This window comes from Sarcophilus harrisii, chromosome 3, assembly GCF_902635505.1.
Source record: "Sarcophilus harrisii chromosome 3, mSarHar1.11, whole genome shotgun sequence".
Taxonomy (NCBI): Eukaryota; Metazoa; Chordata; class Mammalia; order Dasyuromorphia; family Dasyuridae; genus Sarcophilus; species Sarcophilus harrisii.
Genome location: NC_045428.1, coordinates 351,499,639 through 351,513,935, shown reverse-complemented (window position 1 = coordinate 351,513,935; position 14,297 = coordinate 351,499,639).

Sequence of the window (14,297 nt, the reverse complement as noted above, 5' to 3'; positions counted from 1 at the left end):
TAGTTAGCAGACACATGAAATAGTCATAGAAAAGTGCAATAATGTAGCATCAGAATATATGATTCTCCTTTGCACCTGTATCTTGAGGACCATGGGATCCTTTCATATGAATTATAGCTGAAACCTTTTATATGTTATCTCTTCTATTGGAATGTGAGTTTCTTTAAGAGCAAGGACTTTTTGTATTGCCAATGCCAATTTATATGTGCTAAATGCTTAATAAGCATATTTTTCATTCAGAATTCTCTCTCCCAAAGCTTTATTTCGATTCCTCTAGCCATAGCATGAAAATGGCCTGAGATTTTCAATGATTATACTGTCTGAATATAAGCTTTGGCAGGTTCTACCAATTTGAAAAGGTTTTAAATAAATATTGGCAAAAAAACTGGGTCTGTTTCATGAGGTATAGCCAGCCACGTTTGGACATGATTATCACCATAATGTTGGCCAATAGATAATAACTTTTTGAGCTATGGTAACCCATGAACCAAAGTGGTGATGGTGGTGGTAGGGAAGAATGACTTCTGTAGCTCCCTGGGAAGCCCTCTTGTTACATACATACTTCTTGTATGCCTTGTTTTTAGAGTGATGAAAGTGAATGGTAAAAAGACAGTATGAAGAACTAAGTCTTTAATCTATTTATGAATATTAATTTAAGTGATTGTACATTTAATGAGCCTTGAACCCACATTAATATTCTCAATATAAATTAAATGAGATGACAAAATCAAAAAGTTTCAGCTAAATCTGGAGTTCAAAACTTTTTTATGTCAAGAATTCCTTTTGTCATTCAGATAAAGCTTATAGATTCCTTCTCAACATAATGTTTATAAATACATAAAATACAAAGGATTAAAAAGCAGATCAATTATATTGAAATATAGAAACAATTTATTTTAAATTCACATACCTTAGGGTCAAGAACAGTTGAACTAAATGAAAGGATTGCTCATGTGCTATCTTTGTCAATAGTAATAAAGCAATCAACAAAAATGGCTTCATCTTGTATCCAAAGGCAAAACTCTCAATTCTCAAATGAATGAGCAATCTTATCAAAGTTTCTTCCATTGAAGCAGATCATAGCCTATTTGTGCCTATCCATTTTAAAGGGCCCTTGACTGCAGAGATTCTACTCCACATTCTGGAGCAAAAAGATCTGTCTTACTTTCTCTTGATATCTTAAGTGTATCAGTGGAGTATATCAGCAACTGTTTTAAAATTCATCAGAAATCTCTTCCTTCTAGATCACTACATTCCCGGAATTCTTACCCCAAAAGTACCCCCATCCCTGTAGCCTCTCTCTCTCTTCCTCCCCGCCCCTCTTTTTTTTTTTTACTAGACTACATTCTGGATTTTTCTTCTATGCCCAAACCCTGGAGATAGGTTACTCCCATCTTCCTTTCTTTTTCAGTTTCTTTTTATATGTTGTATTCTGCCAATATAATCTAATCCTTCCAGTATAATTCTTCAGGGAAGGGACTTCATTTTTTTTGTATTTGTGCTTAACTCAATGTCTAAAAAGTATTTAATAAATGCTTATTGACTGAAAGATTGATTGAAATCAAAACATTGCTTATTTTTATTAGGTGACCATCCATCTTTATTTTATTTTACAACATATTATTTAATGAAATCATTTAGTAGAAAGAAGAATAAAACTCACATTTGTTTGTAATATTTTGCACCCTACTCATATTCACAATATGTTAATATTGTTTTCCTTTGCCCTTTAGGTGTTGATTCATTTTCAATTCTTCAAAAACTAAAGTATTTTCTGATAGGCATACAACAAGATTTGGGCAAAAGGATTATTATAGGTGATGAGCTCTAACCAAAAATCAAAAAGCAAATTACTTTATGGTACACTTGGTCATCTTCCCTTGTGAGATACATAATGAGCACAAATAATCAGACTACTGTGAAGATAATTTAATTTCAGTGCATATGAGACCATCTGTTGCAGTAGATGAAGTAGAGAAATTCTATGAAAACTTTGATAAGATCTTCAGAAATAAGTAAACATGTGCCTTAAAACTCAGTAAATTAAATGTGAATGTTGGCATGAGAGAAGATAAAAAGTGTACTGATAAATACGGTCAAACATCAAGAAATAACAAGAAAAAAGCTTTGAAAAATTGGACATTGTGAATATTTTCTTCAAGGGCAAAATAAAAATGCACTGAATGTAGCAAAAACAAAATAATATTTTAAAATACATAAAACTGATTGTATGAAAGTAGACAAGAAATGATTGATAACCATCCTAAGAGCCATTTAAGAATCATCTTCATATAAATAACAAGTTTGCTGAATGCTTAGAGCAAAGATCAAAATCCAGCATCAAATAAGAAGGGTAAAACTAAGGCTATTGTGCTCAATTAAAGCCATTCCAGTCTACGTAAAGATGCTGTGGACTTCAGGAACTGTGAATTGGCTATAATAGGATACTGATTCTGGAGAGTTTAGCTAATGCAAATAATTATCACAAAAGGAGGAAACCAAAAATTGCCTCAATCAACAAATACTTGCCCTCTTTGATAAATAGAGTATGATGGTGTCCAAGGACAGAAGTAATTTCAATTAAAAGCTTATTTGAAAATTAAGATGGAAAAAGAAGGATGGAAGATTGAAAATACTTACTTCACAGAGCAGTAAAAAGTAGTAGAGGGGAACATAAATCTAATATTAGTTTGGAAGAACAACAAATGGATGACAAATAGAAACAGATCTTCTAGTATTTGTAAGAGTCAAGTCTTATCAATAACAGTAGTGGGATAACAACATTCTTCTATCATTTCAATTACCAATGCATTATAGAAGGGAAGCAGTACTGATATTTAAGACAAAGAAATTAATAATGGCTTGACATAATCAAATTCAGAGATTGATTTTCAAGATGTGTTGTAAGTGGGAAGTCTCCAAAAAAGAAAAGATATCACATATATTATTTTAACAAAACAAAACAAAACAAACAAAAAAAAAACAATTGAGAATATATCATCAATTATCAACCCACATATTTACTTTCTGGTTTCGATAAAATATTTATTAGAATAATCTATGTATGTTTCAAGGGTATTTGCAAATGAAAATATAAGAAGAGAACAAGAATATTTTCATAAATGAGCTACAGTAGAACAGCTTCATAGTCAGTCACACAACTGGGAATTTCAGAAAATATATGTCCAGTGGCTCTATGGTTTGCCAACATTAAAGCTTTTGATATTACATAATGAACTTCAATTTTAGAAGTTCTCCACAAACAAGGTGTTTTCTATACATATGACAACTATTTGACCATGTGATCAAAAGGAAGGCAGATTGGTAACTTTCCCCTAATTTTCTAACTTTCTCTTAAAAGGAAGTAAGTACCATTTGAAGCACTACTACAGCTGAATACAAAGGACAAAGGAAAAAAAAGAACTTCAAGAAAATAAGCTCCTTATGAATTAACTACAGGGAATTCTAATCTTTAAAGAGCTTAGAAGCATTTCCCCACACAAGGTGACTCACAAACATGTGCTTTGGAACCACTGAGGAATACCCATCTCTACCAGTTCAACAAGGACTCTTCACACACATTCTACCCAGCCCAATCTTTGCCCAAAAGCTGTTAGCAAGCACTAACTGGCCAGTCACTCGAGGAAGGGAGTTGTGTGCTAAAAACTTTACTGTTTACTAGGACCCAGTCTTAGGGGTGGGGACCCCAAATATTCAGAGAATCTGCCTAAAATACTTTAGCTATTCTCCTAGCACTTTGAAAAAAGCAGAAAACAGATTTAGCCCAGTCACAAGAAATACTGGAGGAAAGCCAAGGGAAGAATTGGAGAGGGGTAACCAGAATGTGTTACTGTAACAAGCCTGAAAAATGGGGGAACTGAATATGAGGTGGTTCCAATATTATGGATGTGGGTGTATGTGTATACACACACATACACATATATACATATATAGATATTTGCAATGCTTAAATTTAACTGTGCTTATATAATTACCTCCAGAATAAATTTCTTCTGTATGAATTTAAGTGACTTCATTGTCTTAAATGTTATTGCCACTTTCTTGTAATATACAAGTTATACATATATATGCATATATATGCAAATATATACATAACATGTAAGTATTATATTCAATATTCCAAAGGTATTTAGAACAAGTACTCAAGTCTATGAAACATATATCTCTAAACTTATAGTCTGTATTCTTGGATGTGCCCAACAGCAAAGGCGAAAGAAGGAAAAAATTACAGATAAAGACTGAAACATCATTTTAAAAGAAAAAGAAAACAGTGCAAGTTAATTCAATTTACAGTATCTTACAATCAAAATGATTATTGTAAATTTTCAAAGAAAATGCAAAGCTTTCAACAAATTTTGCAAATCAGATAAAATTAATCCTTGCTGGATGATGTACAAAATCATGTGAACCCTCAGGAAAGCATGAAAAATTAAGAATTCCAAAATGGTTCAGAAGAGAAATGAAATTAATTTTTAAAAAGAAATTAGGAATGAATATAGATTATGATTTAAATTTTTAAATGCAGATTTTAAGAATTCAATTAGCATAGAAGAAAAGTAAGTAAATTCATGAGGAAATAATTTTTCTAACAAATGAAAAAGAAATTACCATATATGCAATACAAAAGAAGATGCAAAAAAAAATCTGGCAGAGACAAAGTACAAGTAATAATATTCAAAGAAAATATCAACCTTATATACACCAAAGTTATTAACCTTGAGAACACTCAGAGATGATTAAAGATATGTTCTCCTAAGAAATATGGTAAATAATTTCAAAGATAAGCAATTGCCAGGAGAAAGACTTTCAAAAATAAAGTAAATAATACTTGAATAACACGTGATTATTCCATAGCCACAAGAAATCACAGAAAAGATTCAAATAGCTTTTTTCAAAAAGCATGAGAATATAAACTGTTTGATTTTTTAAATATTTTTTAGGGACTGGAATTGCAGAGTGGGAAGATAAATCAAATGAGAAAGAAGATAGAGTGACACATTTCTATTAAGTCCATGAGTAAAAAGCAAGGAGACAATAATTTCTACAGACTCTCAGAAAGAAGAAAAGAATGAGAATGTAAGAGATAGGAAGAAGGAAGATATTAAGTTTGATATGATTAAAATAGGAGCATTTAATAGAAAAGGGATATTCCCCCCATGTGAGGGAATAAGGGTGACTATGGTAGAATATGGAAACTTCATGACATTTTTAATCCATAGGTGGTAAATCATCTTCTCTAAGAGAATGAGGAGACTACATTAATAATATCAAAAGAGATGTATTAGTTCTTAGAAGCAATTCCTATCAGAAGAGCAGAGCAAGAAGATGGCAATGGGAATGGAGAGTAGAGCAAAGAACATATCTGGACACATAATAGCAGACACAGGATGATTTCGACTATTTCTACCATCCTTTTCTTCAACACCAAACTGGTGTAGACCTTTATCATCTCATCCCTGAACTATTTCAATAACTTGCTGTTAATTGCTCATTTTAGTAAATGAAATCTGATATAAAGACTATTTTGTCCTATTTTTTCACTCCCATTCTTCTTTGAGATGAATTAATTTTGCTTTTGAAAAGCTTTTCATTTCCATGATTTGGGGTTTTGGGGATAGAGTTTTTTGTTGTTGTTCATTTGATTTTTTTTGTAATTCTGCTTGGGTAAGAATTCCTTTACTGCTTTTAATTGTGAAATTTACATTATCTGCTTCTATTTGAATTGTTTTTATCATTTGATCATTAAATTATTACAATGGGATATGGTATAAGACATTGGGATAAGGCTAATTTCTGACAGCTTAATTTCATACTCCAACAAATCCTATTAAAGGCAACGTTCTTTTCTAAGTGATATATGTTTTAAAGTTTATCAATAACTAGATCATGGATCACCATTTTTCTGATTACAACTTGTGTAGTCTGTTCCATCAATTTGGTTTAGGGTTACCCTAACCCTCTTTATTCCTATATTCATTTTTTCCTGTACCATTCTAGATCTTTTTCTTTTCCAAATGATTTTTGCTATCATTTTATCTATATAAAATAATCCCCTTTGTAATTTAATTATTAGAGAATTAAACTTCAGAAGAGTTGCCATATTTATTCTAATGCTATGGCCCAGTCATGAATATTGCATGTCTATCTCATTATTTAAGTTGGTCTTTATTTCTTTCAGGAGAATTTTGTAATAAAACCTATAAAAATATTGAGTGTCCTTCAGTAGATTGACTTCCAAGTATTTTGAATATTCTACCATTATTTTGAGTGAGATTTTATCATAAATTAAATTGATTTTGTTGATTAAAATTGTTAAAAGAAAAAAGATTCCAAGAGACTTGCCAAAATAATTATCTCTAATTTTCCACTGAGCAACAATAGCAAGAAAATTATAAAAATAATATATTTAGTTAAGGTCAGTGTTATGGAGCACATCCTCTATGAAATCCATATAGAATCCTAGATATATTCCAATTTGCAAATGATATGTTGATTAAGCCATAACCTAGAAAACTATATGTTGCTCATTGAGATCCATGATCTTTAAAAGATATTGGCCTAGTTGTATGTACTGGAAAAAGAAATAAAAGGAAAAAATCTGTGTTGCCCAGAGTATGACATGTAGTTGGATGGTCAATATATTAAGTTACTCCATAAATATATTTATCTTGGACAGGAACTTCAGATAGACAATGAGCAGAGCCCAGAATTGAAAGAAAGAGATCAGGCTGCATTCTATTTGGAAAATTGTACAGCACTTTCAATGACCCTAAATTGTACACTACACAAAAACTCATCTTTCAAAATGTTTTTTAAAATTCTGAATTAACTAAAACCACTCCAATAACAGTCTCATACACAAAGTAAAACAGAAAAATTATATGTAAAACCATGAATCTCTCTGAAATACAGTTGGCTTTTTAAAAGTATATAACATATTCAACATGATATTTTTCAGGCTGTCTTCCTTGTTTGTATTTTTCTCTGATTTTTTTTTCTGTTCCCGTCTATGAATTTTTAAAAATGTGTCAATGACTCTTTATTGTTTCTTTTTATTTTGAAAGGAATCATTATTGCTAACTCTTGTTATTCCCCCATACCCATCTCCCCTTCTAAAAGATAAATGGAGGGGAAAAAAATAGACAAATTAGCAAATTCACATATTTTCAATGACCAAAAATGTATGTCTCATTATGTACATTGGATCCACCAAATCTGTCAGGAAGTGGATCATATATTTTATCATAGATCCTCTGGACTCATGGTTAGTCATCATGTTATCTAGGGTTCTCAAAACTTATAAGCTACTATTCTTATAATGTTGTTACTGAAGTAATGATTCTAGTTCTGATTATTTCATCCTGTGTATGTCCATAAAAATCTTCCCAGAATTCTCTGAATCTATAGATTTTGCTACATCTTACAGTGTAATAATATCCCATTACAGTCATATACCATAATTTATTCAGTCTTTGTTTAATGTTCAGCTATACCTGTTATTTCCATTTATTTGTTATAACAAAAAAAGAGCTAACAAATACTTTTTGGATATGTACTTTTTATACAAAAACTTTTTTGTACACTTTATTTTCTTTTTTGACTTTTTTGAGGTACAGGTCTAAAAATTGCATTATTGGGTTAAAGGTTATACTTATTGACTTTCAGTGACATTTTTGGTATCATGACAAATTGCTTTCCAGAATGGGTAGGTCCATTCATACATCTACCAAGAAATATACTGTGCTTTTCTTCCTGAAATACCTGCAACAATTGTCATTTTTATTTTTTGTCATCTTTTTTAATTTGATGAAGGTAATGAAGGACCTTTTAATTTTTGAATTTCCATTTTCAATTAATGATTTGGATCAATTTTTCATATAGCTATTCTTTAAATATTTGGTAGATTATGGAGAATAATTTGGAATTATGCCCAAAGGGCTATCAAACCTTTGAACTAGCAGTGTCCCTACTGGGTCTGTATCCCAAAGAGATCATAAAAAAGGGAAAAGGACCTACATGTGCAAAAATATTCATAGTAGCCCTTTTGGTTGTAGCAAATAACCGGAAATGAGTGAATGCCCATAAAATTAAATGGCTGAATAAGTTATGGGTGTCCATTCATTTTCCAGTTATTTACTACAACAAAAATTTGGAACACAAGGTTTCACAAGGGTGAATGTTGAAAACTCTTTCCATATATTTTGAAAATAAAAAGCTATTGTTTTTTTTTAAATAAATAAACATTTGGTAGAATTCACTTATGAATCCATATGGTTGTTTAAAAGGGAGGATTTAGTTGAGTTTCATTACTACTCTTCCACATTGCCTCCACCCCCTTCCAATTTGTTTATGACATGAGTTTTTATATCCATTTGATGTTTATTATATTATATATTGTGAGATTTTGGTCTAAACCCAATTTCTGCCAGGTTGCTTTTCAATTTTCCCAGTAAATTACCCCAATTTTTTTTTATTAAACACTGAATTCTTTTTGGCATTTTGCACTGTTGAAGTTAAGGATGATATCATCCTTGCATCCACCTATATCCAATTTATTATGTTTTGGGGGGTACAAAATCGAATTTCTTTATACCAATATTATACTGATAGACACTATATGATCCCAAATCAAGAGAATTTAAATTTCAAGTGACTCAAAGGACAATGTTAAAGCACAAGGTAGACATAAGGAGTTTGAAGCATGTTACCAAAAGTGGCATTTAAGTGGGATGAAAGACATCATGAAAACACATAACTGGAAAAGGAAGTTTAACAGTGCAGCACTAGTAGCTTCAACATATTAAAGGCCAAGGTAAAAGACCTTATTTGTTGTGTAGCTTTGGGGAGGACTTTTGAAGAACATGACCAAAAACTCTATAGGAAAAAAAGATGAAACTATAAGTGGAACTTAGTATCAGCAAATAGTTTAACCATACCAATGTTGCTGTGGATCCAACAAAGTATCAAATAGTATTATAAGTCGTCATAAAAATCAAAAAGAAGTAGTGATTGTAGTTTTGATAGTATTACCATCAGACTTCAAGCATCAAAACATCAGTAAAAGAAATGGCTAAAAGGTATTCCTAATAAAAATGGCACCTGTTATTAACACGTTCAATTATACAATCAGCTCACTGATTGATTATCAATTTGGAATTCTCTAGTGTATGTTATCAATAAAACCAAGATTTTTTCAAGCTTGTGAGGTCTGTTTGAAATTGAAATTTGCATAAGTAAAATACTTCAAGTCAACTCTAACTTTAAAAAGTACCCTGCCCCTTATCATGCTATGTTATTATATTGTTGAAACTGAATAAATGTACTAGCACCTTTGTATGTGAGAAGATGCAAAAGAAAAACAATAAATATTGACATCTTAGGGTCCAGGTGAGTTTATGCTTCTAGAATTCTGCCCTGTGGAAGACAATATCATCTTCCTAAGATTCATAATCAGGATATCATCTCAGACTCTTCTTTATTTCTCACCTCCCATATCCAATTTATTGCTATGGTCTGTGGATTTCATATCTAAGCATCTCTCAAATATACCCCTTGCCTACCCAGCCATTCTCTCCACTCTGGTGCATCTCCTCATCACCTTACACTTGGACTATTACAATACCCTATGGTGGGGAGGATATTACTACATTAAGTTTTTCACGGCTGTAGCCCATCTTCTTGTGCAAACATCAAATTAATCTCCTAAGGCACAGCTCCAAACTTGTAACATCCTATCACCCTAGCACCATTACTCACCCCGTAAGTTCTAATCATTTTCTATCAGCCCAGAATCAAATATAAAATTCTGTTAGACGTTCAAAACTTTTCATAACCCAGCCCCTCCTATATTTCTAGGGGCTTTCTCCCTGTCATGTCCTCTGTGATCTGGTAATAGTGGCTTCCTGGCTGTTCCACCAACAAGAAAGCTGTCTCAGATGCCTCGAATGCTAAGTCTCCTTGCTGCCCCCGATTGACTTCTTTGGATTCCTTTAAATGCCAACTAAATCCCATCTTCTCCAAAAAGTCTATCCTAACCCCTGTTAATTATTTCTTATTTATCCTCTATATAGCTTTTATGTACATATTTGTTTGCAGGTTGTCTCCCCCATTAGCTTTTAAGTTTTGTGGGGGTAAGAACTATATTTTGCCACTTTTATGTATCCTCACCACACAATGCCTGGCACATAGTTTGTGCTTAATAATTATTTATTGACTGAATTAATGAACAAAGTTGTCAAAGCATTCCTTAAATTATTAACTATATCTGGATCCCATCAATGGCCAGAGATAGCCTTGCTTATTTAGTTAAAAAAAAAAAAAAACCACAGGGCTTCATCCCACCTTTGACCCTGAGACAAAATTTCATATTTTAACAAAATTCTAACCCCAGATCTTCTCATCTGATTTTCAGTTTCTTGATATTTTAGTCTTTTGTAGACTACAGCTATTTCATCCTCACCCCAAATACATTCATCAATAATCTCCAACGGCTCTTTGGCTGTTACTTCTCTAAACAAAAACATTTAGTACTTTAAGAATTTACAAAACACTTTACATATGTTATTTCATTTATTCTCCAATAATGAAGTATCATGAAGAAGTTGCTCTTATTATCATTTCTACTTTACAGGTGAGGAAATTGAGACTGAGAGGTTAAATAACTTATCCAGTTTGCAATTTTGAAAAGAAAAGTTCAAATGTAGGTCATCCAACCTTCAAGTCTATTGTTCTCTCTACCTCACCACCCAGATGAGTCAATTTATATCAAATGACCAATCATGAAAGATAGTATCTACAAAGTAATGTTTTATTTTGCAGTCAGGCTTACTCAATCATATTGATTTCACTTTTTCTTTGGCTAGCTAAGGGCTTATTCAATTATTTATCCTACCCAGAACCGGGTTTTACCCAAGAAATTTTTATACAACTCTGAGTATATAGTTATATAAATATATATATATATATACAAATCAAACACTGAAAATAAATCATAATTTATGATAACCACATTTAGTTATACGACTCCATATTGGGTCACAATTCATAGTTTAAGAAGTTTGGAGCTAGCTGATCTTCAGAGCTGGGGTCAAAATATGTTTTCTTCACGTGATGTCTTAATATGGTGCACTTTCTATGTTCCTCTGTACTAGAAGATTAGTTCTACTATAATACTTGCAACTTAAATTATCATAATATAAATACTGATATAGCATAGAAAATTACATTAAAATATTTTGTTTCTTAAGATTATTTAATAAACTGACCAATGTCATGATTGAAATTTTACATAATGCCTAAGCCAGGGCTAGATGAATCTGTTCTTTGATTGGTATGATTAAGTTTTTCATTGATCTACATAATTACTAATGAACTGTGTCCAAGCCAACATTTTTGACATTTCAAATAATGTTTTTGTTCATCATTATTAATATTACTATTAATAATTAGCAACAATTATTTGTTAAATGCGATCATAAGTAAATTAGTGGTAAACTGAGGTTCAAAAAATAAAAGAACTAGGTGTTATCATCATAGGCTAAAAAGGGATTCTTCTAAAATATTATATTACTAGACATGAAATTTTAATCCTCATAAACATTCTATATTGAAATAGTATAATTTTCCTAATGAATGAGTCCAATTCTTTCAATTTACTTAGGAGAAATTAAACCATACAATCCCTTATTATTTCTCAGTAGAGTAATGATGTAACTCTGCATGGATAAAAAAATTATGATCAAATAAATATAACTGACATATCACAAGTCAAATTTTTTTTCTTTAAAAAAGTGTTATTAACATTTATCACTTGTTATCTACTCCCCTGCTGATTAATGAACTCTAGGTTGTAACCTAAGTATTGTTCTGGGTTATCTCTGTAAGAAAATTTGGACATTTGATAGTATATTTTAATCTACTTTAGAATTAAAGAATGTACTGATGCTACTGGGTGACAAGGTTGATTAGAAGTAGAGGCAAAACCAGGTTAAGGACACATAAATATCTGATATATTGACTGAGATATAAAATGTTTATTTTGTCCAAAATTAGATGAGATAGGAGAAATGGTCATTACAGAGAAAGTCATAATAGGAATAGTGGATAAAGAGAAAGATCATCAAAAAAAGATGGAAAAATAAAATCCAGTTAAAGTTGGATAAATATTCAAGTTTTATGGCTTATTATTATAATTTAACACTTCCAAATATTTAGTAAATTCACAGAATCCAAGGCATTTCTTTCCTTGAATATATAAATCTCTAAAAGAAGGGTAGAAATAGATATATCAGACATGTCTACCATACACCATATTTTAGGATTTATTATAACCATATTCAGGTGGTTATATTCATTTAATCTTCAGCCTTGTACCTCATAATACCACCTGAGGCATGCTACTATCCCAAGAAGTAAACTGTCTGTAGTGCCTTATTTCTTAATTATTATCTTAACATATTGAAGCTTCCCTGGAAGTAGAACATTCTAGATATGTATGTTTATTCTATAGAAAAGTCCTTGAATGATTTCAATGGAGGTCATTTTTCTTGTTTGCTTACTTCAAGACTCTAATGATGATAAATCCAATGCAATTTTAGTTTTGCCAACACTAGCTTCTATTTCATTCTGTTTTGTTTCATTCAAGTGCAGTGCTTTATGCTTTATTTTCAGAATTCTGAACAGGGAAGCAAAAGGCTATCTCTCCTCTCTGTTTCAAATGTTACTGATCACTCTAAAAAAATTGGGTAAAATGCACATGCTTAGTACCACAATCTTCCAGTAGCTTGTTAATTTCTTTTTCTTTCCTCTCCCATTTTAAAGACATATAAGGAAGTTAATTGAAAGTTGGACTGAAAGTAATTCAAGGTTAGCAGTAAATCTGAAAAGGAAAAAAAAAATGTTAGTAATATTAAAAATTCTCCTTAGAACAAATGCCTTATGGTTCCAAAAGTGACAAGGGTACTACCCTTGGAGACTGAAAAGACCTTCACTTGAAGCCTGCTTCCTTCTGATACTTAGCTATGTGACCACTAGCAAGTCATTAACATCTCATCATGTCTTCTCATTTATAAAACAGTATAGTCTGACAAGATTGTTGTGGATATCAAATGTGCTACTTCTTGTACAGAAATCTGCAATACTATACTACATGACTGTTAAAGATGTTTATTCATAATAATAATTTATGATCAGGTTTTCAGCTGCTTATTCTGTCTATACCTACAATGGGATTGATTACATAGTCAGAAAAAGGGTGGAGTAAACTGAATTCAATTCCAAGTTAGTTTACTAATTTTCAGCTCTGAATTTTTCACAAGTGTAAATCCTGTTTTCTCATTATTTTGGTCACACCCCTAAACACTGTGCAATCCTCTTTAAAATGTAACACATGGAAGTACAAAAATTAAGGAGTAAACATTGCTGTGATTTGGGCCACACACAAACACTGTCGTAGAGCAATATACTGTGGAAGGTCCTGGGGGAGCTTTAGCAGCTTCTCCTTGCATTCATGGAAGGTGTAAATCTATCTTTCCAGGAAAAATTCAAGGGCATGGGGGAAATGAGCATATTCTTTCAACATGAATGAGAATTATATAGAAATTAATATTACATAAACATACACACAAACTGCCACATTCACCTATGTATCATAACAAACAACATAAAAGAATTTCTCTTGTAATGTTACCAGATGAGGAAATTTAACTTATATCAATCATCTAACCAATCTTCCTGAAGTATTTCACAATGTGATAACTTACTCAAAAGAACTTGTCAGGACTTTCCCTCCATACACTTCTTTTACAGATGTAAAATATCAGATGAGAAAATTTTCAACATCATTTATTTTTATAAAATTTTCATCATTTTTCACTCTTTTTCCCCCTCAAGGATTTTACTTTAATAAATAAGAGGATAAGAAGACTATAATTTGTTCTGAGTCAGTTCAATACAACAAGTATGTATTACCTAAAGACAAGAATTTTCTTTTCTAAATATACTAATTCCATAAGCAGATGTACTTTGTGTTCACTTAATACTTTCTGGATTAGGTGAGCTTTCGGAAGCACTCTGTCTAGAGATATCATGGCAAAAAGGACATCTGAAATGTAGTACCTGGGAATAAAGCAACCCTGGCTCTGTACCTAAACACAAACAATGGACAGATTCTTTAATTTTTTTGTGCCTGTTCCTTCAACTATAAATACAGTGGATTGGAAAATTACCCCAAAGATCCCTTCTAGGTTTAATAACAATGATAATAATAACTCACACGT